This window comes from Hylobates moloch, unplaced genomic scaffold (assembly GCF_009828535.3).
Source record: "Hylobates moloch isolate HMO894 unplaced genomic scaffold, HMol_V3 SCAFFOLD_4, whole genome shotgun sequence".
Taxonomy (NCBI): Eukaryota; Metazoa; Chordata; class Mammalia; order Primates; family Hylobatidae; genus Hylobates; species Hylobates moloch.
Window position 1 is genome coordinate 28,324,003 of NW_026652279.1, and position 20,875 is coordinate 28,344,877.

Consider the following 20,875-nt stretch of genomic DNA (forward strand, 5'->3'; position numbering starts at 1 on the left):
CTACTGTGTAGTATTCCACAGTTGGTTGCTCATTCACCCATCAAAGGGTATCTAGTTGTTTCCAGCGTTGAGCTATCGTGAATAAAGCTGCTATAAATATTCATGTTCAGGGTTTTTGTGGGCAAATAAGTCTTAGTTTCTTTGGGATAAATGTCCAGGAGTGCAATTACTCAAGTTTATGGTAGTTACATGTTTAGTATTTTAAGAAACTGCCATACTCTTCCAGAATGGTTGTATCATTTTACATTCCCACCAGAAATGTATGAGCGATACAGTTTCTCCGCAGTCTTCATCAGCATTTGGTGTTGCCACTGTCTTTTATTTTAGTCATTCTGATGACTGTGCAGTGATACCTCATTGTGGTTTTGATTTGCACTTCTCTGATAGCTAGTAATATTGAACATCTTTTCACATGCGGATGTGCCATTTGTATCATCTATCTGATGAAATGTTTCCTCATGTCATTTGCCCATTTTCTCATTGGATTGTCTGCTTTTTACTGTTGAGTTTTGAGAGTTCTTTATATATTCTAAATACTAGTCCTTTGTTAGATATGTGGCTGGCAAATATTTTCTCCTTGTCTTTTTATCCTCTTAACAGGGTCTTTCACAGAATGAAATTTTTCCTTTTGATGGGGTCCAATTCATTGTTTTTTTTTTTATGGATCGTGTTTTTAGTCACAGGTCTAAGAACTTTTAGCTTAGTTGTGGATCCTAAAGATTTCCTCTAATGTGTTTCTCTACAAGTTTTGCAGTTTTACATTTTACATTTAATGGTCTGTGGAGCATTTTGAGTTAATTTTTTATTTATTTATTTATTTATTATTTTTTGTTTAGACGGAGTCTTGCTCTGTCACCAGGCTGGAGTGCAGTGGTGCAATCTTGGCTCACTGCAACCCCCACCTCCCAGGTTCAAACGATTCTGCCTCAGCTTTCCAAGTAGCTAGGACTACAGGCACGTGCCACCATGCCCACTTGTTTTTGTATTTTTAGTAGAGACAGGGTTTCACCATGTTGGCCAGGATGGTCTCGATCTCTTGACCTCATGATCCGCCTGCCTCGGCCTCCCAAAGTGCTGGGATTACAGGCATGAGCCACTGTGCCCAGCCTGAGTTAATTTTTTTACAAGACATAAGGTTTAGGTTGTTGTTCAGTTTTTGCCTATGACGTCCAATTGTGCCAGCACCATTTGTTGAAAATGCTTTCTGTCCTCCATTAAATTAATTTTGCACCTTTGTCAAAAATCACCTGAGAATATTTGTGTGGTTCTATTTCTATTTCTTGACTCTCTGTTCTATTCTATTGATTTATGTGTCTATTCCTTTGCCAATACCACAAAGTCTTGATTACTGTAGCTATTAATATATAGTAGTTTTTAAATTGGGTAGGTCGATTTCTCCCATTTTATTCTCTTTTTCTCAAAATTATTTGAGTTATTCTAGTTTCTCCACCTTTCCCTATACATTTTAGAAGAGTCTTGTCTATATCTTTAAGACATCTTGCTGATATTTTTATAGGAATTGCATTAAATCTGTATGTTAATTTGGGAAGAATTGACATATTTACTCTGTTGAGACTTCCGATCCATACACACTCTCCGTTTATTTACGTCTTTGATGTATTTCATCAGCATGTTGTAGTTTGTAGCACACAGTCCTGTACAAGTTCATCTGAGAATGTGTTGATTTACCTTTATTCCTTGTAGATATTTTCATTGAGTGTAAGAGTCTGGGCTGACAGTCCTTTTCTTTCAGCATCTGAAAAATATAATGCTATTTTCTTCGTGTCTCTATGTTTTCTCTGGGAAATCTGCTATCATTCTCATTATGGTAAGGTGTTTTTCTCTAACACTTTCAAGTTTTTTTGTCTTTCATTTTCAGGAGTTTAATTATTATGTGTTTTGGTGTATATTTGGGGGGCTTATCCTGTTTGGTTAACAGCTTCTTGATTCTGTAGATTTAGGTCTCTTGCCAAATTTGGGACATTTTCAGCCATTATTTCTCAAAGCACATTATCATTGCCACCCTCTTTCTCATCTCCTTCTGGGACTATGATTATATGAATGTTAGCTCTTCCGTTATAGTCCCACAGGACCCTGGAGTTCTGTTTGTTTGTTTGTTTGTTTGTTTATTAGGCTCTTTTCCCTCTGATGTTCAGATTTGGGAATTTCTATTGTTTTATCTTCTAGTTCACTGATTCTTTCGTCTGTTCCTGCCCTCTTGCTTTTGAGCCCATCAATAGGGTTCTTTTATTTTTTCCAGGTAGAAATCATGTTTCCTTTTAATTGAATACTTAATTCACAATGTTCCCTCTCTTGCTGCTACTCCAGTAATAATTAGGTCCCCACCTCTCCAGAACATTGCACCTGACCCGACTGAGAGCCTGTGTGAACATGGGCCCCAAACCAGGGCTTTCGGAGTAACAAGGAACAGCCAAGCCAGCCTCTCCCTTCACTTAGAAAGGGACTGTGAATGGGAGGGTCCAAATCTTGATCATCCAAACAGGAGCTCAACACCAACATGGAAACCAAAATGTATCAGGAATGAAGTACAGTACCCCTTCACATACTCAAGGTCAAGATGGGTTTGCAGAAATTGTATCTGACCATCTGGCCTCTGCTATTAGAGGCCCTACCCCAGCATTTTTAAGAGAAGATGTCTTTGTTTTTATTACTTGTATTATTTCCCCAAGGGGTATAAAATCTACTAAAAGCAAGGTAATGAATCAGAATAAATCAGCTCACTCACAAGAAACCTTCCTGGGTAATGGTTTTTAGTTGCTGAGCTTATTCAGTACATGATTTAAAAGTGGCAAAATTCAGGGCAATCTGAGAAGAGAATTCAAAAGTGGCGGCCACAGGTTTGGGTAGGACACACATACATACAACCCCCATTTTTTTTCAGTGTATATGTCAAGAGGTCAAGACCCCGATCATCAAAATAAGTTATTTTGTATATTACAGTGCACAGGACAACAGAGGGAAAGACACTTTCTTGGAAGGTGATGACAAGGCCTTTTGCAAAAGGTCCACTCCAAAAGGACTGGACCCCAGTGCCTCGTGGCCTTCATTAACTTGACCCCTCCTCTTCTTTGGTTGCAGTGGCTTCAGTGGGAGCTGTTTCCTCTGCTTGTTCTGCTGCCTTCTTCTCTCTTTCCTCTTCCTCATCCTCATCCTCTTGGGGATAGAGGTCTGGGTATTTCTGCATGCATTCCTGCATGGCCCGGAACTGGTCTACACAGTCTGACCCCTTGATCTCCTCCGTGCTATAGTGGAAGCAGGAAAAGGTCGACTTGAACTGTTCCCCACAGGGGCCGCTGGCCATTCCCCCAAGGCATGGGCAGTTCCAGTTAATGTCTCCATTGGCAGTATCAATCCATGCTCCTCGTATGGATCATTGGGGTCATCAGCCACCAATTCTGCATTGCTTGGAGTTTCATGGTCTTCTTTGGTTACAAATATGATTCGATCCTTCCCTTCCTGCCGGCAGTAGGACATGGCTGCAGCCCTGCCCTGAGACCTTGCAGAAGTGGCAGCGGCAGCAGCTGCAGCTTCACGCCATGACCTCCGTCTCCTCAGGCAGGGCGGGCACCTCTGGGTTCTTATTTCAATTATTATTTCCACTCTAAATTTCCACTGCTTCTTCTTTGTTTTCTGTGTCTTTTCTGAGACTTATTTTTTTCATGTGTCTCAAGTGTGTTCACATTTGCATGTTGAAGCATTTTTATGATGGTTACTTTAAATGTTTTGTCAGATAATTCTAACACTTCTGTCATCAGGGTATCTATTAATTGCTTTATTCATTTTTAAATTTATCTTTATTTTTATTTTATTTATTTATTTTTTAAAGACAGGGACTTGCTCTGTTTCCCAGGCTGGAGTAGAGTGGCATGATCATAGCTCACTGCAGCCTCAAACTCCTGGTTTAAGCAATCCTCCTGCCTCAGCCTTCCGAGTAGCGGGGACTACAGGTGCACACCACCATGCCTGGTTAATTTTTTTAAAATTTTTTGTATAGATGGGGTCTTGCTATGTTGCTCAGGCTGGTCTGAAATTCCTGGGTTGAAGTGATTCTTCTGCCTTAGCCTTCCAAAGTATGATTGCTTTTTTTTTTTTTTTTTTTTTTTTTTTTGAGACAGAGTCTCACTCTGTCGCCCAGGCTGGAGTGCAGTGGCGCCATCTCAGCTCACTGCAAGCTCCGCCTCCCGGGTTCACACCATTCTCCTGCCTCAGCCTCCCGAGTAGCTGGGACTACAGGCACTCACCACCACACCCAGCTAATTTTTTGTATTTTTAGTAGAGACGGAGTTTCACCATGTTAGCCAGGATGGTCTCGATCTCCTGACCTCGTGATCTGCCTGCCTCAGCCTCCCAAAGTGCTGGGATACAGGCGTGAGCCGCGCCAGTATGATTGCTTTTTAAAAATCCTATTTGGGCCAGACGTGGTTGCTCATGCCTGTAATCCCAGCACTTTGGGAGGGCAAGGTGAGTGGATCATGAGGTCAGGAGATCGAGACCATCCTGGCTAACATGGTGAAACCCCGTCTCTACTAAAAATGCAAAAAATTAGCTGGGCCTGGTGGCATGCGCCTGTAGTCCCAGTTGCTTGGGCGGCTGAGGCAGGAGAATTGCTTGAACCCAGGAGGCAGAGGTTGCAGTGAACCGAGATCACGCCACTGCACTCCAGCCTGGGCGACAGAGCGAGACTCCATCTCAAAAAAAAAAAAAAAATTCTATTTGAAATCCCTTCTCATTTTTTGATGTGAAAAATGATTTTCAATTGAAATATGGAAATTTTAGGTACTATGAGACCTAGGATCATATTTAAATCTCCTGATTTATCTGGTTTTGACTGACACTGCCATAGCAGGGGAAGCTGGAGGACACAAGGGGAGAGTGTGCTGCCTCATTACTTCCAGGTAGAGGTAGATGTCCTGGCTCCCCACTTTGCTTCTCTTGACACTTGAAGGGCATGGGTTCCTCATTATTGCTGAGCAGATGTGGGAGCTCCATCTCCCCACTAGGCCGCTGCAGATAAGTCCCCAGTTGGGAGGGATGAGAGTGCCTCCTCACTGCTCCCCATGCACCCCTACTGACACCGTGGGGGTGGGTGCAGGGCTTGTCACCACCTGACAGGATGCAAATCCCGGCTCCCTGCTAGGAATGGCGGGGACGCCACCCCAGCAAGGGGAGTTGAGTCACTTCATTACAGCTTGACAAGGGTGGAAGTCTTGGCTCACCTCCCCACTTCGCCTCATCTGGCTAGGACAGGAGCGGGGCACAGTGTTTTTCTATGGTGTTTGGCTGAAATAGAGCAGGTGTTGTCTCAAAGTTTTCTATTTTGCTAGGCAGCCCCTTTCCCAGTCCTTTGGCTAGACACAGTAGGCTTTTGTTTTGCCTGTGCCGATTGCCATTTCTGAGCTGCCAGCTTCTTCAGCTCAAAATCTCTGAAGTATGTGGCCAAACAAAAGCCCAGGGAACTCATCACAGTGTCACTCATTGGGCCCCAGTGTTCCTCACTGCTTTGCCTTTGCCTCTCCACCTGTCAGAGTCTTCTTGTGTTTGCTTTAAATATAACATCCAGAGTTTTAGTTGTATTTAGCAGAATAGAGAAAGTACCTCTACTCAATCTTCCTGAAAGAAGACATCTCAGTATGTTTTAAAAGCTTTTGACGCAGCAGCTCATGCCTGTAATCCCAGCACTTTGGGAGACTGAGGCAAGTGGATCGTTTGAGACCAGCCTGGCCAACATGGTGAAATCCTGTCTACTAAAAACATAAAAATTAGCCAGATGTGGTGGCAGGTGCCTGTAATCCCAGCAACCTGGAAGGCTGAGGCAGGAGAATCACTTGAACCCGGGAGGCAGAGGTTGCAGTGAGCTGAGATCGTGCCATTGCACTCCAGTCTGGGCGACAGAGCAAGACTCCGTCTCAAAACAAAACAAAATAGAAAAAAACAAAGCTCTCAGGCAGGCAGAGTTGAGAATTACTGGTGTAGGCTGGCACCTCCACGAGAATAGGAACTGTGTTCATCCCATGGCTATCATAATATCTGTACCTGGCAAGAATATTCATCAGTGAAGATTTTGTGGATGGTTTGATGGAAGGAAGGGAGAATGAATGGATAGATAGATGAATGAATAAATGAATCATCTGTGAATATCAGAATAGAACTAGGAACCAGATAGAGTCACACTCATCTATGCCCCTATATATAAATAACTTCTATATATAAATATATAAATAACCCCTATATATAAATACCCTGGCCCCAGAACCAGCAAGAAGGCTTGACCAGCAGGTGGTGCTAAAGAGCCCCAGGTGTGGGATGAGGTGGCAGCTGCAGGCAGGTGTCCATCAGGTCACTTGACTGAAAGAGACAAAAGTTACAGGAACTCGTAACCACCCTGGGAGCTCTCTCTTATAAATGCCGCATCTGCCTCTGTTTTTCTCCTGCCACCTCTTTTATTTAGTTCAATATCATCAATCACTTTTTTTTTCCTCAAGAAGAGAACAGCCTGAATAACTTTAGTCTTTGAAAGTATATTTCTCAGAGTTTAATCTCCAAGGATTCGGAACAAGATGAAAACATTATTCATCATATCCTGAAATGATACTTGTGTGTGTGCTGGGTTTGGTGGTGTAATCACTGTGTCCTTGTCTCATGTTAGCACGGATATCCATATTTTCGAATTCCTTGGAATCTTTATTTAAAGTGTTTATTTCCCTCTTTTCACAGTGAAAAAGAGGATGATGTATTCACTGTATCCTTTTCTCATGTTAGCACGGATGTCCATGTTTTCAATTCCCTGGAATCTTTATTTAAAGTGTTTATTTATTTCCCTCTCTTCACAATGAAAAAGAGGATGGGGTGGGGGGAGTATGTGAAGTTCACTGGAAGGTCTTAGCAGATGGGTGCCACTTGGGCCTTTAAGTGAAACTTGCTCTTCAGTCACTCTGGGATCTCTTAGTGCAGGCACCAAGCCCTAAAAACTCCAGAAGCCTCTGTTTCCACATCATTAAAATGGGAGGCTGGGGGCAGAATTATTTTGGTGAGGTTACCAGCACGATGAGGATTAAATGATGCAGTATGGAAAATCTCCCGGCCTGATGCAATCCTGAAAATATTTCTTTTCTTTTTCTTTTTTCTTTTTTTTTTTTTTTTGAGATGGAGTCTCACTCTGTTGCCCAGGCTGGAATGCAGTGGCACGAACTCACCTCACTGCAACCTCCGCCTCCCAGGTTCAAGCAATTCTCCTGCCTCAGCCTCCCGAGTAGCTGGGATTACAACCATGGGCCACCACGCCCTGCTAATTTTTTTGTATTTTTTAGTAGAGACGGAGTTTCACCATATTGGCCAGGGTGGTCTCAAACTCCTGACCTTGTGATCTGCCCACCTCAGTCTCCCAAAGTGCTGGGATTATAGGCGTGAGCCGCTGCGCCCAGCCTCTCCGTTGCTTTTTCAGGTCGGAAAGTAAGAGATAACTGAGCTGGGCTTTTAATGCTGCCTTTTTTTTTTTTTTTTTTTTTTTTTTTTGCCATTTAGTGATAATATCCTTCAGCTTCCCTTTGCTGCACTTAGCTTTAAAAATCCCAGCCTGTCACACCAGGGCTGGGGGTTGTGGGGAGTAGACAAACAATCAAACAAGTTCAATTTCTTAAACCAAATTATAAAATGAGAGAAGATCACAGACGTGTGGGAGGAAAGGGTTTGATGTAGCTCAGTCATTCCTCTCCTTCCACTTCTGATGACTAATTTAGAAGTTACACATAACATCTCACTGCCCCTTTTACAAGAAACCATGAGATCTATTTTATCTAAATCTTGGTTCTGGCTAAAGCAGTTCTTCTGCTAAGCAACTAGTTTGTTTTCATTTAAATGACACTGAGGAATCTTATAGCTGATCCTGTTTCCCAGCACTGGTGTAGTGAAATAAATTTTAAAAACAGACAGATCTGGAACCCAAAGCAGCCTCTTTCTTAATCCACCGAAAAATTTTAAAAACAACTTGATTGAGGTGTAATTTACCTATCATAAAATTCACCCATTCTAAGTGAATCATACAATTCAGTTATCGTTAGTAAATGTACAGAGTTCTATAATCATGATCAGAATCCAAGTTTAGAACATTTCCGTCTTTTCCAAAAGATCCCTTCCTGTTCCCCACTCCACTACCAGGCAACCACTAATCTATTCTCTGTCTCTATAAATGTGCCAATTCTGGACATTTCATATAAATTGAATCATTCAATGTGTTGCCTTTTGTGTCTGGCTTCATTCACCTGGCATGATGTTTTTCCAGTTCACCCATGTTGTAGCTTGGAACAGTACTGTGTTTCTTTTTATTGACAAATAGACCACATTTTAATCAAAATCCATTCACCGGTTGATGAACATTTGGGTTTTTTCCACTTTTTGGTGGTTATGAATAATGCCATGAGTATCTGCATACAAGTTTTTCTGTGGTCACACGATTAGTTCTGTTGGGTATATATCTAGGTGTGGAATCACTGAGTCATACGGTAACTATGTTTAACCATTTGAAGAACTGTCAGATTGCTTTTCACAGTAGCTGCACCATTTTACATTTCCACCAGCAGTGTTTCAGAGTTCTTATTTCTCCACATCTTCACCAACACTTGTAATTGTCCTTCTTTTTAAATTATAGTCATCCTAGTACATGTGAAGTGGTATCTCACTGTGGTTTTGATTTTCACTTCCCTAATGACTAATGATGTTGAACATCCTTTCATGTGCCTTTGAGCCATTCCTCTGTCTTGTTTGGTGAAATGTCTATATAAATCCTTTGCCTATTTATGAGTTGGGTTATTTATCTTCTTATGATTGAGTTGGAAGAGTTCTTTATGTATTTTGGATACATCAGATATATGATATATCAGATATATGACCTATAAATATTTTCTTCCATTCCATAGCTTTTCATTTTCTTAGTGGTACCTCTTGAAACCCAAAAGTTTCTCATCTTGATGAAGTCCAATTTAGCAGTTTTTAAAAATTCCTTATGCCTTTGGTGCTGTGTCTCAGAAATCTTTGCCTAACTCAAGGTCACAAAAATTTAGCTCTTACATTTAGGACTATCATCAATTATGAGTTAATTTTTGTGTATGATATGAGGGAAAGGTCTAAATTCATCCTTCTGCTGGTAGATTTCGGTTGTTCCAGCATATGAATTATTGCATTTTGTCTGCTGCCTTCTTCTATCCCTTCCTCTATTTTGGCATTCCCAGAGGTGAGCAACACTCCCCCTCTTGCCCCCCGTGGCAGCCCCCCACCCCCACTTACCCCCACTTATAAAATCTGGAGTTTTTGCATGAAATCTTTTCGTTTTTAAATGCTGTCAATTATTCAATTGTTTCATTTGTCTTCTTGATACATCAGATATATGATATATCAGATATGTGAGACCAACAGACTGTCTTGATGGCACAACTCCAATTCCAGTGTTCCAGAAGAGAGAATTGGGCTGACCGGTCTATTCTGGGTCAGAGACAACTTCTGGTTCAATCACGTGTGCCCAGGGGTCAGGGTTACATAGTACAACTATGGCTGCCAGAGCCCACCCTAGGTGAGATGATGGTTCTCAGAGAGGAGGCTTGACTTGAGCTGGGCAGATACCCCAAAAGGTGTCCACTCCTGGGTCATTATCTCATATTCAGCATTCTGCATCCCCTATGAACCAGCTTGAGGTTTCTACCTGGGGGCTTACAAAATTTGTTTTGTTTACCTTGTGTAGTGTTCAAGAAGACAAATGAAACAATTGAATAATTGACAGCATTTAAAAACTAAAATATTTCATGTAAAAACTCCAGATTTTGTGTTTCCTTTTAAAAACAGGCAGATCTGAGTCTGCAGCCGTTGGTGGCAAGTGAGTGGCAGCTGCCCTCTTCAAGCAGAGAACGGGCTCTGCAGGTTGCCCCGATCCCTACCACTCCGTCTTGCTCCACACACAGTCCTCTGTTCTTAGTAGCTTTTCTTCTCTGACTCTGTAGACTCTTTGCATGTGTACCTCCACCCCTGGAAAACCCACTGGGGCCACTGCCTGCCCGCAAGGTCATCTGCCTCTTGCATCTTACCCAAAGGCTGACTCTTAAGCCAGAACTCCTCCAGATTCTAAGTCAGTCAGGTTCCTGTAATACTAGGCCCATAATGGCATTTTGCTATTTGCAGTCTGCTCTGTTCATCACAACCAGTGGCATTGATAAGCCTGGGTGTTTCATGGAAATTATGACCTGGCCAGACTTAATGAGATTATGCAGTACTGGAGCACCCTCATGCATGACACCTCTTTCTCAGAATTAGATCAAAGAAATTAATGTTCTGACTTACTTGACTAGAATAACCAGCCTACAAATGAGGAAGAGGATAGAGCAGTTTGGACTGGGGAGTAGCAGGTGAGGCAGTTTAGAATGAATCAAGAAAGGGAATCCCAAACTCTCACTTTGTACTAGAGAAAATAAAAGATGTGCTAAGCATGTGGAAAACATTTCTTTATTTTTATTTTTTATTGAAGGAATCTATATTTTGTTTTTTTTCAAAATGAATGCAGTTAGCTCTCATTTTCCCTATTATAAAATGAAGACAATCTCATTATTGAAATCCTGAGAAATACCAAATATGATAAATATCATCCAGTACCCAGAGAAAACCATGGTTGATGTAACACAACAAAGATTCACCCTGGATAGAAGCCTGTTAGTTAACAGAATTGACATTGTACTGTATGTACAAACAAACCACATCTTCTATAAATGTAATTTCATCGTAAGCATTTTCCCATCTCATTGCTGGTGCTCTGTAATGATTATCAAGGACCCCATGATATTCTATTCTGTAGCTACTGAGAGGTGAAGCCAGCTGGACTTCCTGGGTCGAGTGGGGACTTGGAGAACTTTTCTGTCTTACAAGAGGATTGTAAAATGCACCAATCAGCACTCTGTAGCTAGGAGTGTAAAACGCACCAATCAGCGCTCTGTAGCTAGCAAGGGGATTGTAAAATGCACCAATCAGTGCTCTCTAAAATGCACCAATCAGCACTCTGTAAAACGCACCAATCAGCGCTCTGTAAAATGCACCAGTCGGCGCCCTCTAAAGCGCACCAATCAGCAGGAGTCTAAAAGTAGCCAATAGTGGGGAGGACTGAAAAACGGGCACTCTGATAGGACAAAAACGGAACGTGGGTGGGGACAAATAAGGGAATAAAAGCTGGCCACCCCAGCCAGCAGAGGCAATCCACTTGGGTCACCTTCTAGGCTGTGGAAGCTTTCTTTTGCTCTTCACGGTAACTGTTGCTGCTGCTCACTCTATGAGTCCTTGCCATCTTTAAGAGCTCTAACACTTGGCTGGGCGTGGTGCCTCATGCACTTTGGGAGGCCGAGGCAGGCGGATCAGGAGGTCAGGAGATCAAGACCATCGTGGCTAGCATGGTGAAACCCCATCTCTACTAAAAATACAAAAAAACTGGCCGGCCGTGATGGTGGGTGCCTGTAGTCCCAGATATTTGGGGAGGCTGAGGCAGGACAATGGTGTGAACCTGGAAGGCAGAGCTTGCAGTAGCCAAGATTGCACCACTGCGCTCCAGCCTGAGCAACAAAGCAAGACTCCATCTCAAAAAAAAAAAAAAAAAGCTATAACACTCACCGGAAAGGTCTGCGCCTCCATTCTTGAAGTCAGCGAGACCGGGAACACGCCAGAAGGAACCAACTCCGGACACACTACCTCAAGGTGAATTTAGTTCCCAAATGCCAGCTCATTTCCCTTTATTTCCTATCAGAAATAATGTTGCAGTGAGCATCTTTGTGCGTAAATCTTTATTTACATTTTAGATTACCATAAGATAAATTTTTAGCTATAAAGTGTTCAGCGAAAAGTAGAAAAATGGACCAAAAGGTATGGTACAATATTCGTCAATGGGATAAATCCTACCTCAAACTTCTGTAAGTCTGAACTTCCTTTTGAAAATTATGCTAACACTTTCTGCACTTAGTACATCTCCCCTGGCTTCTGCTGCTCTGTATTGGTTTGAGTCTCTCTTTCTTTTTTCTTCTTTTCTTTTTTTTTTTTTTTTTTTAGATGGAGTCTCCCTCTGTCACCAGGCTGGAGTGCAGTGGCATGATCTTGGCTCACTGTAATCTCTGCCTCCTGGGTTCAAGCGATTCTCCTGCCTCAGCCTCCCCAGTAGCTGGGACTACACGTGCCTGCCACCACGCCTGACTAATTTTTGTATGTTTAGTGGAGACGGGGTTTCGCCACGTTGGCCAGGCTGGTCTCAAACTCCTGACCTCAGGCAATCCATCTGCCTTGGCCTCCCAAAGTGCTGGGATTACAGGTGTGAGCCACTGCGCCCGACCCTGGGTCTCGTTTTTTCAGGGCTCATGTAGTAAACCTCTGTTGAGCACCTATCATGTGCCAGCCTGGTGCCAGGCTCAGGAGAAATGACGGCAAGAGAAAATGCAGGGTCCTAGCTATCAGCGAAGGGGAAGTCCCCATGGTGTTGCACTTCAGAGACAGAAATAGTGGACATCCTCCACTGGAGTTGCTCCCCATTTAGTTGGAGGAGAATCAGCTAAAGAATGATAATCCCACAAGAAAGTTGATATAAGAGGGGCATGTTAGAAGTTGAGGATACCAAGAGAAAGGAACAAGTAAGAGTTTCAAGGCAAAAGAATGTTCCAGGCAGGGGAACGGCATCAACGTGTAAAGGAGCTTACTTAACCTTGGCCCCAACATGTGCTTCCAGACTCATCGTTCTGTGCTCCAGGCACTTCCAATGATTCCTCCCAATTCCTCAAACTCAGCCGTGTACTTTGACTCTTTCTTCTACTAAGCCTTAAATACCTCTTTCTTCCTGCTGGCGAAGTTCCACCCATCCTTCAAAGCCTAGCTTGCATATCACTTCTTCTCTGATGTCCTTTCTGACATCCGCATTCTGCCTTGAGAGAGGCAGTTCTTCCCTCCGCTGTCCAGCTATCTGCCTTGATCTTACACCAGTCACCACGTTTGACCCAGCTGCATTCTAGGGTTTTTAATTTAATTGTTTTGATGCTGTTTATCTTGCGTATTTCTTCACTTGCTAATTTATCAACTCCTTGAAGTCAGGGACAGTGTATCAATTAGGATTCGAGTTGGCTGTGTGTGATAGAAAACACTAGCTAACAATGGCTTCCATGAAGTAGACGTGAGGTCCAGAGGTGGGCAGTCCTAGCTGATATGGCAGCCCCATGATCATCAGGGACCTGAAGTCTGTGCCGATGGCTGCTTCACTTTCCTAATTGTGTGGCTTTTCCTTATGGTCCCAAGATGGCTGCTTAAGCACTACTCATCATATCCACATTTCAGCCAGCTAGAAGAATGAAAGGTCAAAGAAAAGTACACACCTTTATTTTAAGGCTGTTTTCTGGAAGTTGCAAACAACACTTGCATTTACATCCCATTGGAATTTAGTCACATGGTCACACCCAGCTACAAAGGAGTCTGGGAAATGTAGTTTCTATTCCAGGCAGCTATATACTTAGCTGAGAAGCAGAGTTCTAGTCTTAGACATGAGAGGAGACTATTAGCAGCTTCCACCACAGTGAAAAACAAGGAAAGGTCAAGGATGAGTCCTCTGATCCTGAATGTGCCAGGTACAGGATGGTGGTGCTCACCAAGAAATCGAAGAAAACACAACCACCGCTATTAATTGAGCACCTCATGTATGCCAGACACTGTACTAGGTGCTTTATCTAAAATCAACGTTGCTGAGCTTTATTTAGGTAAATAATTGCATTGCCCTTGAGAAAGTTTGGAGTATTTCTAATTTGGAATCAGATCCAGGTTGCCTCTTCTTGCGTGCTTCCCATGTTGGGGAGCTTACTGTCTTTCTCAAGGTAACTTATTGGGTTGTTGGATAACATCTTTTTTAGAAAGTTCTGCCTTACTTTGAGCTGAAAGGTGCACTCTTGGGTTGGCAATGGAGTGTAGTAGTTCAGGGTGCATGTTCTTCAGTTAGATCAGTGGTTCTATCCCCCAGGGTATACCTGGCAGTGTCTGGTAACATTTTGGGTTGTCATGACTGGGGGCTCACAGCTACTGGCATCAAGTGAGTGGAGGCTAGGGATAATGCTAAATGCCGTCACCCAGTGCACAGGACAGCTCCCCACAATGAAGAGTCATGCAGCCCAAATGTCAATGGTAGGACCAAGGTTAAGAAACCCTGAGTTAGGGCCAGGTGTGGTGGCTCATGCCTGTAATCCCAGCACTTTGGGAGACCTAGGCAGGCGGATCACTTGAGGCCTGGAGTTTGAGACCAGCCTGGCCAACATAGAAAAACCCCGTCTCTACTAAAAATACAAAAATTAGCCGGATATAGTGCTGCACAACTGTAGTCCCAGGCACTCAGGAGGCCGAGGCAGGGGAATCACTTGAACCCGGGAGGCAGAGGTTGCAGGGAGCCGAGATCATGCCACTGCACTCCAGCCTAGGTGACAGAACGAGACTTTGTCTAAAAAAAAAATAGGCCGGGCGCGGTGGCTCACGCTTGTAATCCCAGCACTTTGGGAGGCTGAGGCGGGCGGATCACGAGGTCAGGAGATCGAGACCACGGTGAAACCCCGTCTCTACTAAAAAATACAAAAAACTAGCCGGGCATGGTGGCGGGCGCCTGTAGTCCCAGCTACTCGGAGAGGCTGAGGCAGGAGAATGGCGTGAACCCGGGAGGCGGAGCTTGCAGTGAGCCGAGATTGTGCCACTGCACTCCAGCCTGGGCGACAGAGCGAGACTCCGTCTCAAAAAAAAAAAAAAAAAAAAAAAATAGAGAAACCCTGAGTTAGATAGACCTAGGTTCAAATCTTAACTTAGCAACCACTTCCCAGCTGTGTGACCTTGAGTAAGCTGCTTCACCTCCTGAGCTCGAGCTGACCGTTTCCTCCTCTCCGCCCAGATATGCCCCTTGGGCTTGCGGGCATTTAGTAACTGATGTGTGAGAAGCTTGGCTTCTTACTGTTTCAGCTGCCCCTGTTGGTGTCGCAGGATGTGCAAGGAGGGCTGACTGGGTTGTTTGCTGGCACATGGGCCTGATGGGATTAGACCGTAATCACTCTAGTAAAAGCCCCTCCCCACCTAATGGTTTCGGAATGGAGTCGTTGCCTTGATTCAAAAATGATGGTTTGCTTGTACACTCTTAGAGAAGAAGGGTCCATTTCTGCTTTTTACCAAGTAATCACAGAGCTTTCCCACTCCACTGTCTCAATTGATCCTCCCAATGGCCCAGGCAGCAGGGCTTACTATTCTCCCTACTTTAAAGGTGAGTAAACTGGCACCCCAAGCTGTTTACCCAAGGTGCACATGCTCACACACACTCTTACACACTCACACATACACACACACACTCACACTCATACACACTCATACACATACACTCATGTACTCAAAAACCACACACACACTCACACTCATACTCACACATTCACACACACACTCACACACAATCACACACATTCACACACACACACACACACATGCACATACACATTCACTCACACACCACACACATTCATACAGCCCAGCAAGCAGCGGAGCAAGCGTGAGGACTCAGCTCCTGCCTCTAGAGCTCTCCCTAGGCTGCTACTCTGAGGACACGGAGCTAGGGAGGACCTACAGGTGACCGCCTTCCTTGCAGACAAGCCCTCATCCCATATGGCTCCTCTAGCTTTTATTCTCTCTGCCCAGAGCACACCCTCTGTCCAGCACTGTTTCCATAGGCATGGCTTTATCCTCAGAGAGGGCACCTCAGACCCAGCGGGGTCTCCTGAGTGGCGTGTAGTGACATGGGATCCGTGTCCCCAAATATCTCCCACACTCTTGGCCATAGTATCTGACTTTTCTTTGGAATTTATGCAAGGAAAACCTCAGGGACCAGATTTTTCAAAATGCAGGTCCCCGAGGGAGGGAAAAGCACCTTACATTAGTCATCCCACTGACCAGAACGATCCATTCAAGCTATATTTTTATTCATTTCACAGTATGTTGCAGACATTGTTAGATTTCACCCCTAAATGTTTAAAATGCTACAGTAATTTTTTGTTCAGTGATGTCAATTAAATCATAACTTTTCTTTCTTTAAACAAAAAGGAAAAATACAGATTTTTTTAAATAAAAACAAATCATGGCTGGGCACAGTGACTCACACACCTGTAATCCCAGCACTTTGGGAGGCTTAGGAGGGCAGATGGCTTGAGCCCAGGAGTTTGAGACCAGCCTGGGCAATACAGTGAGACCCTCTCTCTACAGAAAATACAAAAAATTACCCAGGCATGGTGGTGCGTGCCTGTGGTCCCTCCCAGCTACTCAGGAGGCTGAGGTGGGAGGATTGCTTGAATCATTTTCTGTCAAATATAATTGTTAGATGATAAATAGTGTATACATAATTTTTTAAAAATGTTTTCTCGGACGGGCACAGTGGCTCACGCCTGTAATCCTAGTACTTTGGGAGGTTGAGGCAAGTGGATCACTGAGGTCAGGAGTTCGAGACCAGCCTAACAAATATGGTGAAACACCATCTCTACTAAAAATACAAAATTAGTCAGGTGTGGTGGTTCACGCCTGTAATCCCAGCTACTTGGGAGGTCGAGGCAGGAGAATTGCTTGAACCCAGGAGGCAGAGTGTTAGAAACAAGTGCCTGGTGCTGCAAAGAAAAACAGCACATGGGCAGAAAATTCCTCAGCAAGGCAAATTTCCTTCTGCAGGAGGGTGCAGCTTGCACCAGTCATGATCGCAAGAACACACTGAGCAGGGTAGGGCAGGGGTTTTTATCCCTAATGCAGTTCCTAGCACTTCTGTGTCCTTTCCTCAATGTTTGAGGTTGGACCTCCCAATCTAAGCTAATTCGATTGGCTGAGGTTTAAAATTGAATAGGGTCTATTAGGCGGGAAGGAAGAGGGACTGTCCGTTACTAGGTGGGAAGGCATATCTGGATGTGTCTGGGCGTGGCAAAGGCAGGAAGGTTTTTTACAGAACAGGTAGCCAGGAGACAAGGAAGTATAAGGAAGTTGGTCTAAGAAACAAAGAACAGGGACTAAAGCTTTTTGAAGAGGAATTTATCATCTCTGACAATTTCCCCCTCTTGATTTTATAGTTTTTCCTCTTCAAAATGCCTTAGCATATCTAGGCTCTGTTGTTCTTCTTGGGTTTCAAGAAGGAAGAGTTTATCTGAATAAGGTGGTGGGGGACTAAGGGAGGTTTGGCTGAGCGCTGTTTCTACGTCTTTGCACTAAACCACAAATACAGGGTATGGTACAGCATCCTACAAGAATGAGCACACCTATAACGATTATAAGGGAGGTGAATATTGAGGTCATAATTCCTTTCCATTTCCCGAACCATTTCTCCATGAGGGTTGTAAAGGGGTCATCTGTTCTAGAATTTTTAGCTAACTCATTTGATAAGGAGGTAAGGCCTTGTAAGGCTTTTGTTATTGTTCCAGCGGGGGCAGTATTGTTAGGAATAAAAATACAACATTGGACTCCAATCATGACACAAACCCTGCCTTTTTCAGCTAATATCACTTCAAGGGCTATTCTGTTTTCCCAGGCCATTTGGCTGGTAGGGCCTAATTGTTCAACTGTTCCTTTAATTGCATCTCTAGTAAAATTAACAAAGTGTTGTTGATTATAATAGATATAATTTATTCAAGCTACATTCTTGTTTACGGTTGACCACCAGAACAATATAAATTTGAATCCTGCAGCTGTTTGATTTTGGGCTTTGAATTCATCTGGTACCCCGCGTGGTACTCCGATAGCATCTGTATAAACATGAGGATCAAAGGATCCATGAGGGACATCTCTCTTTTTACGATATTCTGTCTTCAGCTTTCTTGGTCGATGAAATGCCAAGGTGAAAGGGATAGCCAACTGAATTACAGCACAAGTGCGGCTCCAGGTACTTAGCAGAGTACCCAGCAATAGTCCCCCACAATATCACCACACGTCTGCTCCGGAATGAACAAGGGCATACTGATTGGTAAGCTCTTGAAAAGGCTTGGTTTCACTGCACCCTGTTAGGTCTCCAAGGAATGCTAACTTCTCCCCCTGCCATGAAAGGCAAGAGGTGAAGTTAACATCTGGGGCTGCAGGTTGGATGGCCCTCAGGGGCTGACCCGCAGGGCTTTTGACTTGAGGGAACAGCAGTGGAAGACTCTTGCATGACTCATTACACCAGGCTGTGGGGTTCTGGAAGAGAGCTATCACACAGCTCATGCCTCGTTGGTCAGATGACCATCCAAGTGGGAAGGGGACAGTTTGGGTTTCTGGCCTACCCGTTGCACAAGCCTAACAGTCGCTTTTATTTAGCTTGTGGATGGAATATTTAATCCCTTCCAACCAGGCATTTGGATCTTGATATCCTGTTTCAATAGCTAGAGTTTGCTTTAAATCTTTAATTTCTATAATGGCAACTTTAGTTTTATCACTGGGTATGAAGTGAGAAAAGGTTTGGTTAGAAGAGGGTTTAGGGCCGGGCGTGGTGGCTCACACCTGTAATCCCAGCACTTTGGGAGGCCGAGGCGGGTGGATCACGAGGTCAGGAGATCAAGACCATCCTGGATAACACAGTGAAACCCCATCTCTACTAAAAATACAAAAATAAATTAGCTGGGCGTGGTGGCAGGCGCCTGTAGTCCCAGCTACTCGGGAGGCTGAGGCAGGAGAATGGCATGAACCCGGGAGGCGGAGCTTGCAGTGAGCCAAGATCATGCCACTGCACTCCAGCCTGGGTGACAAAGCGAGACTCTGTCTCAAAAAAAAAAAAAGAGGGTTTAGGATGAGAGGGAGAAGGGGGTGAAGGACGTGGAGGAGCGATGAAGCACATTTTGAAATATCCTATAGGGTCTGTCCCTGAGACTTCTGCTCCTATACCATAACAACAGCTCAAGGAAGGGTAAGAACCTCGGGAAGTTGGGATAGTAATGGAAAATTGGACAGGATTACACTGGTTATATTGGCAATTGGGAGGAGTACTCCCTTTAGTGAAACAAATGTATGGTTTCAGGAATATACAACTACTCGTTGTGGCAGTCCATCCCTGGTTTTTGGTGGTCAATAGAACATTGGACCAACTATGGCAGAGATGCTGAGGCTCTGCTTTAGGAGGACAAGATTCCCAATTAACGGAATCTCCGTTAAAATCTTCCCAGACTAATTGATCCCGGTTAACGGATTTCCAGTCTGAGGAGAGCCAGGAAGGACAAAGATATTTTTCTGAAGTAGAGAGTTGTCTTTGACCCTACAGATCTCCACAGGGTATAACAAGACAAGCATCGAAAGTGATACTTTGAGGTGAGTTAGACTTAGTAACATTAATAATAAGATGTGGGGTAGCTGGGGTAAAGAGGAAAAGGAGGAAGAGGCAGATTAAGCTCTTCTCTTTTTTTTTTTTTTTTTTTTGAGATGGAGTCTCGCTCTGTCGCCCAGGCTGGAGTGCAGTGGCGCGATGTCCACTCACTGCAAGCTCCGCCTCCCGGGTTCACGCCATTCTCCTGCCTCAGCCTCCCGAGTAGCTGGGACTACAGGTGCCCACCACCACGACCGGCTAATTTTTTTTTTTGTATTTTTAGTGGAGACAGGGTTTCACTGTATTAGCCAGGATGGTCACAATCTCCTGACCTCGTGATCCGTCCGCCTTGGCCTCCCAAAGTGCTGGGATTACAGGCATGAGCCACCGCGCCCAGCCGCTTTTCTCTTTAACGTTACTTTGTCGGGGGTAGGTAATTTGGAGAGGGGTACTCGGGTATGATGTGTCCATCCTCTCTCAGCGGTCAGGACTGCTGTATCAGTTGTGAGGAGCACTAGGTAAGGTCCTTCCCAAGTGGGTTCGAGCTTTCCCTCTTTCCAACTTCTGAAAAGGATGTGATCTCCAGGCTGGTGTTGATGAACTGGTAATTCAATGGGTAGAGTTTGTGCTAGGAGGCCTTGAGTCCTGAGGGAGGAGAGAGGAGAGGGTAGAAGATAGACCTAATACATAGTTTCTAAGAAACTGATATTTTGTTTCAAATGTGGGAAGATCAGTAGTAGAATGTAGATAAGGCAATCCAAAAAGCATCTCATAAGGGGGTAGACCTATGTTTTTTCAGGGAGCAGTTCGGACTCTCAACAGGGCACTAGGCCTTTCTACTCTCCCTGATGAGGGTGGATGCACGGCATGTGGTATTCCCATTTTCTTTAGATTGTTTGTTGGTTTTTCTGCGCACTATGAAACCATCTGCAACTTGTCTAGCAAGGGTATAAATTCCTATGCATCCATAAACCCTGAGGACTGCATCACACATAGCTTGGGGGCCCCAGTGAGTTCCTTGATGTAGCCGTGACAATATCTCTCTCATGAAGGGCTTAGACAGCATTTCCCTCTTGTCTGGTTGTACACATTTTCCCTCGTGACTTTCTTTGGCTCCTATTTCTTTTAACTTTTCTTCCTCTCTAGGGGAGAAAATAGGGCCTGTAGCAGGAGGGGGAAGATAAGGGGTTAGGTGGAAAATGGGTGCTGCTTGAGAAGAGGCAACTTGTTTGGCCACTTGGTCAGCTAGATTATTCCCTCGGCTCTCAAAGGAAAGATTCTTCTAGTGACCTGGAACATGAACAACTGCTGTCTCTTCTGGTGGCTGTAAGTTCTCTAGTACTTGGATTATCAAGTCTCTATGGACTAAGATTTGGCCTTTACTGTTAATAAGGCCTTGCTCTGCCCAAATTTTCCCAAAGGTGTGGACTACTCCAAAGGCATACTTGGAGTCAGTATAAATAGTTCCTTCCTGGTTTTGCAGAAATTTTAAGGCTTGATTTAGTGTAAACAACTCACATGTTTGCTCAGACCAGTCATTAGGTAGGGTGT

At 44.0% G+C, this 20,875-nt stretch overlaps 1 protein-coding gene and 1 pseudogene across 1 annotated transcript in view; one reads left to right on the forward strand and one right to left on the reverse strand.

Moving 5' to 3' along the window:
- Positions 1-20,875, forward strand: part of HRH1 (histamine receptor H1) — a 108,865-nt gene that overhangs the window by 75,585 nt on the left and 12,405 nt on the right. The gene's annotated exons all lie outside the window — the stretch shown is intronic.
- LOC116466744 (mitochondrial intermembrane space import and assembly protein 40-like) lies at positions 3,068-3,495 on the reverse strand (annotated as a pseudogene).